General features: G+C 42.0%; 1 pseudogene; it reads left to right on the top strand.

Annotated features, from left to right (window-relative positions):
• Positions 1-238: 238 nt before the first annotated feature.
• On the top strand, positions 239-303 carry LOC134483091 (U4 spliceosomal RNA; annotated as a pseudogene).
• Positions 304-7,935: the final 7,632 nt, after the last annotated feature.

Here is a 7,935-nt window from a genome sequence, read left to right as displayed (position 1 = left end):
TTTGTTTTCTCTGTATGAGCTCAAACTAAAATCTCATCCAACATCACTTTTTCCAATGCTACTGGTGTCAAATGTTTCCTTCTGGAGACCCTATCCATTCTCGGTTTTCTGGATCTTTAACCGTGGTATACAATAATTAAGATCTTACATGAGCATTGCTTTTGTTTTAGCACTAACTCAGGATCTAACTAGCCCAAGGAAATATTCCCAAGTTGTGCTGTTTTGGGGGCTGGAGAGAAGCTTTGTGCAGTGGCAGTATCGTAGGCAATGAGGGTTATCCAAGGCGCGATTATTGCTAATTGGGGGCTGGAGAGATGACTCCACAGTTAAGAGAACATCCTGCTCATGCAGAATGACCGAGAGCAGCTCCCAGCACCCAAATCAATGGTCTCATAGGTGTCTAGCACTCTGGATCCTGAGGATCCTACGACACTGGCCTCTTCAGGCACCTGCACTCAGTTGCATATCTCCCTACCCCACCCTACACATTTCTGCATTCACTCATACATACATGCATACACATAACTTTTTTTAAAAATTCAAATCATTGTTTCAAAAAATTTGCAATTCTAAAAGTAGTGAAAATATTACAACAATTATAGTGGATAAACTAGTTTATATAAACTTGCCCAGTTCCAAATTTATCTCCAACCCACCCACTCTTCATTGGAGTTCGCATCTCCTACATATTTCCGTACTCAGTTTTCTCTGGTTCCTATCTCTGGCATATTAAATACCTTTTAATGTAGGGCTCCTTTTGGTGCTGGTCTCTGAAAAATCATGTCTATTTTTAAGTTATTCTTTGATTCTGAAGACTTACTAAGGTATTAATGAAGAATGGCTTGATGGGTGTCAAAGGAGCTTCCACTGAAGGGATGCCAAGGATCCACTTGATTGGAGGGGCCTGTCTATGAAAATAACAGCGAGGAGAGAAACCGTAATTAAACCTCTAGGTGCCAGAGCTTACACAGGCTTCCAGAAAAGATAAGATGGAGCCAATAAAGGTGATTATTTATGACTACTGCAAGCCAAGCCAAAATGGGCAATCATAACTCAGAAGTCAGGATATTTAATTTAAAAACCAATTTGAAAGAATATTCCTAATATGAGTGATGGCCTTCTGTTACCTGAAATAATACCACTTCTGTCCACAACTCCAGGAAACCTTCTTCCTTCTCTTTTCCTCCTCTTCTTTTTCCCCTCCTCCTCCTCCTCCTCCTCCTCCTCCTCCTCCACCTCCTCCTCCTCCTCCCCCTCCTCCCCCTCCTCCTCTTCCTTCTCTTCCTCACTTAGGACCAATTCATTCATTGTTTTTCATAAAAATCCCAATATTGAGCTAACTTTTTCAAGAGAACTGACAATTTTCTCACCACTAAGTCTACCAACTAAAGCAACTACCAACTGTGGGCAACATCTTGTCCATCTCATTGTCTACTTTCAGTAATAGTTAGCAGTGTCTAATGTAAGGCGTGGACTAAATGGAACAACAGACTAGGCAGGAGGCTGCCCACAGAAGTGGAATGTGGGAAAGGAAATTGATCAGGAGTGAGTGAGAAAAGAAGGGATGTTGTGTCAGAGGCAGTCAGAAACAAGAAGAGGAAAGCTCAGACTCCAAGTGAGCAAGAAGCGATTGGAGCATTCATCCATCGGGCAGAATAAACCTGGCAAGGATATACTGCTAAGAGACAATGATGTCCTCACCAGGAAGCCAAGAGTGAGTGAGATTGAACAAAAGAAGGAAGAAACTATATTGATAGTATAAATAGTATGTTCTGATACTTCTTGTCACTGTGGCCAAATGCCTGACAGGAGCCATTTGAGTAAGGAGGAGTTTATTTTGGCTCATGGTATCAGAGAAATCAGTTCGTCATAGTAGAGAAGTTGTGGAATTGGGAATTGTGTCTGGCAACACAGCCTGTGGTTTCACTTAAACCAGAGTACTGGCACGGAGAGCTTAGTGGTGAAAGGGACTTTTTACTCTCTTGACTGTTAAGGGTTCATTTTGCTATGGCAGAGCCAAGCGCATCTTATCATACTAAGCTGGGAAACAGAATAAAACAGGAAATGGACAAGGATATCCTATTCCTGGAACCTACCCCTACTTGCTCCTCTTACATCCCACTTCCTACAGTTTCCATAATGGCTCAAAATAGTAAGACCAGCTATTGTGAAACCAAACATTCAAGACAGGAGACTGTGGGGGCAGGGTCATTTCTTATTCAAGTCGTAGCATCCACAAATAGTACACATGTCCGGGATGCGTGTGCACAGCTGCCGTTCTCACCAGACAAGAATGAATGCACAGAAGGAACGATGCAGTATTGAAAATGATGCTTTTGCTTATTCCCACAAAAAGCTGAGTTTGACATTAAGATCTAAATGTACAAATGGCATGATGGGAGAGAGTAAACTAAATCTCACTCTTGCCCAGGAAATTCCACATGTCAGTTTAACACCCATTTTGTAAAGAATTCTCCTAGTGCACCAAGATGGGCCATGGGCCATTGCAACTCAGAATCTTCTTCTTCTTCCTCTTCTTCCTCTTCTTCCTCTTCTTCCTCTTCTTCCTCTTCTTCCTCTTCTTCCTCTTCTTCCTCTTCTTCCTCCTCTTCCTCCTCTTCTTCCTCTTCTTCCTCCTCTTCTTCCTCTTCTTCCTCTTCTTCCTCCTCTTCCTCCTCTTCTTCCTCTTCTTCCTCCTCTTCTTCCTCTTCTTCTTCTTCTTCTTCTTCTTCTTCTTCTTCTTCTTCTTCTTCTTCTTCTTCTTCTCCTTCTCCTTCTCCTTCTCCTTCTCCTTCTCCTTCTCCTCCTCCTCCTCCTCCTTCCTCTTCCTCTTCCCCTTCCCCTTCCCCTTCTCTTCCTCCTCCTCCTTCTCTTCCTCCTGCTGCTCCTCCTCCTCCTTCTTTTCATTATTGCCTCATGAAACATGTCCCTCCCACAGTCATATATGATGACTGCAGGTTTGGTTAAAAGACGTGTGTGTGTGTGTGTGTGTGTGTGTGTGTGTGTGTGTGTGTGTGTACTATGTGGTGTGCAGATGTACATGTGTGTGGAGTCTAGGAAGACAATGTTGGGTGTCCTTACTTCCTGCCTCTCTACCTCATTTCCTTGAGACTAGCTCTGTCACTGAACTTAGAGCTAGGTTAGTGGCCAAGTGCCAGTGATTATTCTCTTTCTCTCCTTCTCTTCAGCTCTGGGGCTGCTCGAATGTGCTCGGTATGCCTGTGTTGGGATCCGAACTCAGATCCTCATGCTTGCATTATAGGCATTCTCATCCCGTGAGCATCAGCCCAGAACAACCACTGCTGAGATATCTCTTTGTGGGACACTCGGATCACAAGGCAGCCATACCGCCCAATGCTGGCGTTTGCTCTCTTTCCGTCTTGATTACAGATTCTGTACAGAGAAACAAATTCCGTAGTTAATGGCCTTTCACAAGGGAAATTTATCATGTTCCAATGTACAGTGGGGTGACTATAGACAATGCAATCTGAATTTCAGGAAGCCATAATGCAAGAAGGTATTCTGAAGGCTTTGTCCACAAAGAAATGAAAAGCGTTTGAAAGCAAGGATAAACTTACTTTGATTTGAACATCATAATACATATCTGTGTGCTTTAAAAAAATCACATGGACCCGCGGATCCCGGCCCGCAGCCGCTCTCTGCTCCCAGACCCGGTGAGAGAGAGACCCAACCGCCTGGTCAGGTGGGCACTCCTGAGGCTGCAGAGCGGAAGAGACCACCAACACTGCTCACCCCTGCCCACATCCCTGGCCCAAGAGGAAACTGTATAAAGCCTCTGGGCTCCCGTGGGGGAGGGCCCAGGAGCGGCAGGACACCTGCCTGAGACACCGCCTGAACCTGAAAGAAACAGACCGGATAAACAGTTCTCTGCACCCAAATCCCGTGGGAGGGAGAGCTAAACCTTCAGAGAGGCAGACAAGCCTGGGAAACCAGAAGAGACTGCTCCCTGCACACACATCTCGGACGCCAGAGGAAAAAGCCAAAGACCATCTGGAACCCTGGTGCACTGAAGCTCCCGGAAGGGGCGGCACAGGTCTTCCTGGTTGCTGCCGCTGCAGAGAGCCCCTGGGCAGCACCCCACGAGTGAACTTGAGCCTCGGGACCACAGGTAAGACCAAATTTTCTGCTGCAAGAAAGCTGCCTGGTGAACTCAAGACACAGGCCCACAGGAACAGCTGAAGACCTGTAGAGAGGAAAAACTACACGCCCGAAAGCAGAACACTCTGTCCCCATAACTGACTGAAAGAGAGGAAAACAGGTCTACAGCACTCCTGACACACAGGCTTATAGGACAGTCTAGCCACTGTCAGAAATAGCAGAACAAAGTAACACTAGAGATAATCTGATGGCGAGAGGCAAGCACAGGAACCCAAGCAACTGAAACCAAGACTACATGCCATCATCGGAGCCCAATTCTCCCACCAAAACAAACATGGAATATCCAAACACACCAGAAAAGCAAGATCTAGTTTCAAAATCATATTTGATCATGATGCTGGAGGACTTCAAGAAAGACATGAACACACTTAGGGAAACACAGGAAAACATTAATAAACAAGTAGAAGCCTACAGAGAGGAATCGCAAAAATCCCTGAAAGAATTCCAGGAAAACACAATCAAACAGTTGAAGGAATTAAAAATGGAAATAGAAGCAATCAAGAAAGAACACATGGAAACAACCCTGGATATAGAAAACCAAAAGAAGAGACAAGGAGCTGTAGATACAAGCTTCACCAACAGAATACAAGAGATGGAAGAGAGAATCTCAGGAGCAGAAGATTCCATAGAAATCATTGACTCAACTGTCAAAGATAATGTAAAGCGGAAAAAGCTACTGGTCCAAAACATACAGGAAATCCAGGACTCAATGAGAAGATCAAACCTAAGGATAATAGGTAGAGAAGAGAGTGAAGACTCCCAGCTCAAAGGACCAGTAAATATCTTCAACAAAATCATAGAAGAAAACTTCCCTAACCTAAAAAAAAGAGATACCCATAGACATACAAGAAGCCTACAGAACTCCAAATAGATTGGACCAGAAAAGAAACACCTCCCGTCACATAATTGTCAAAACACCAAACGCACAAAATAAAGAAAGAATATTAAAAGCAGTAAGGGAAAAAGGTCAAGTAACATATAAAGGGAGACCTATCAGAATCACACCAGACTTCTCGCCAGAAACTATGAAGGCCAGAAGATCCTGGACTGATGTCATACAGACCCTAAGAGAACACAAATGCCAGCCCAGGTTACTGTATCCAGCAAAACTCTCAATTAACATTGATGGAGAAACCAAGATATTCCATGACAAAACCAAATTTACACAATATCTTTCTACAAATCCAGCACTACAAAGGATAATAAATGGTAAAGCCCAACATAAGGAGGCAAGCTATACCCTAGAAGAAGCAAGAAACTAATCGTCTTGGCAACAAAACAAAGAGAATGAAAGCACACAAACATAACCTCACATCCAAATATGAATATAAAGGGAAGCAATAATCACTATTCCTTAATATCTCTCAATATCAATGGCCTCAACTCCCCAATAAAAAGACATAGATTAACAAACTGGATACGCAACGAGGACCCTGCATTCTGCTGCCTACAGGAAACACACCTCAGAGACAAAGACAGACACTACCTCAGAGTGAAAGGCTGGAAAACAACTTTCCAAGCAAATGGTCAGAAGAAGCAAGCTGGAGTAGCCATTCTAATATCAAATAAAATCAATTTCCAACTAAAAGTCATCAAAAAAGATAAGGAAGGACACTTCATATTCATCAAAGGAAAAATCCACCAAGATGAACTCTCAATCCTAAATATCTATGCCCCAAATACAAGGGCACCTACATACGTAAAAGAAACCTTACTAAAGCTCAAAACACACATTGCACCTCACACAATAATAGTGGGAGATTTCAACACCCCACTCTCATCAATGGACAGATCATGGAAACAGAAATTAAACAGTGATGTCGACAGACTAAGAGAAGTCATGAGCCAAATGGACTTAACGGGTATTTATAGAACATTCTATCCTAAAGCAAAAGGATATACCTTCTTCTCAGCTCCTCATGGTACTTTCTCCAAAATTGACCATATAATTGGTCAAAAAACGGGCCTCAACAGGTACAGAAAGATAGAAATAATCCCATGCGTGCTATCGGACCACCACGGCCTAAAACTGGTCTTCAATAACAATAAGAGAAGAATGCCCACATATACGTGGAAATTGAACAATGCTCTACTCAATGATAACCTGGTCAAGGAAGAAATAAAGAAAGAAATTAAAAACTTTTTAGAATTTAATGAAGATGAAGATACAACATACCCAAACTTATGGGACACAATGAAAGCTGTGCTAAGAGGAAAACTCATAGCGCTGAGTGCCTGCAGAAAGAAACAGGAAAGAGCATATGTCAGCAGCTTGACAGCACACCTAAAAGATCTAGAACAAAAAGAAGCAAATACACCCAGGAGGAGTAGAAGGCAGGAAATAATCAAACTCAGAGCTGAAATCAACCAAGTAGAAACAAAAAGGACCATAGAAAGAATCAACAGAACCAAAAGTTGGTTCTTTGAGAAAATCAACAAGATAGATAAACCCTTAGCCAGACTAACGAGAGGACACAGAGAGTGCGTCCAAATTAACAAAATCAGAAATGAAAAGGGAGACATAACTACAGATTCAGAGGAAATTCAAAAAATCATCAGATCTTACTATAAAAACCTATATTCAACAAAATTTGAAAATCTTCAGGAAATGGACAATTTCCTAGACAGATACCAGGTATCGAAGTTAAATCAGGAACAGATAAACCAGTTAAACAACCCCATAACTCCTAAGGAAATAGAAGCAGTCATTAAAGGTCTCCCAACCAAAAAGAGCCCAGGTCCAGACGGGTTTAGTGAAGAATTCTATCAAACCTTCATAGAAGACCTCATACCAATATTATCCAAACTATTCCACAAAATTGAAACAGATGGAGCCCTACCGAATTCCTTCTACGAAGCCACAATTACTCTTATACCTAAACCACACAAAGACACAACAAAGAAAGAGAACTTCAGACCAATTTCCCTTATGAATATCGACGCAAAAATACTCAATAAAATTCTGGCAAACCGAATTCAAGAGCACATCAAAACAATCATCCACCATGATCAAGTAGGCTTCATCCCAGGCATGCAGGGATGGTTTAATATACGGAAAACCATCAACGTGATCCATTATATAAACAAACTGAAAGAACAGAACCACATGATCATTTCATTAGATGCTGAGAAAGCATTTGACAAAATTCAACACCCCTTCATGATAAAAGTCCTGGAAAGAATAGGAATTCAAGGCCCATACCTAAACATAGTAAAAGCCATATACAGCAAACCAGTTGCTAACATTAAACTAAATGGAGAGAAACTTGAAGCAACCCCACTAAAATCAGGGACTAGATAAGGCTGCCCACTCTCTCCCTAATTATTCAATATAGTTCTTGAAGTTCTAGCCAGAGCAATCAGACAACAAAAGGAGATCAAAGGGATACAGATCGGAAAAGAAGAGGTCAAAATATCACTATTTGCAGATGACATGATAGTATATTTAAGTGATCCCAAAAGTTCCACCAGAGAACTACTAAAGCTGATAAACAACTTCAGCAAAGTGGCTGGGTATAAAATTAACTCAAATAAATCAGTTGCCTTCCTCTATACAAAAGAGAAACAAGCCGAGAAAGAAATTAGGGAAACGACACCCTTCATAATAGACCCAAATAATATAAAGTACCTCGGTGTGACTTTAACCAAGCAAGTAAAAGATCTGTACAATAAGAACTTCAAGACACTGAGGAAAGAAATTGAAGAAGACCTCAGAAGATGGAAAGATCTCCCATGCTCATGGATTGGCAGGATTAA

This window comes from Rattus norvegicus, chromosome 18 (assembly GCF_036323735.1).
Source record: "Rattus norvegicus strain BN/NHsdMcwi chromosome 18, GRCr8, whole genome shotgun sequence".
Lineage (NCBI taxonomy): Eukaryota > Metazoa > Chordata > Mammalia > Rodentia > Muridae > Rattus > Rattus norvegicus.
The sequence above is the reverse complement of the archived record's forward strand: the minus strand, read 5'-3'. Positions and strand labels throughout refer to the sequence as shown.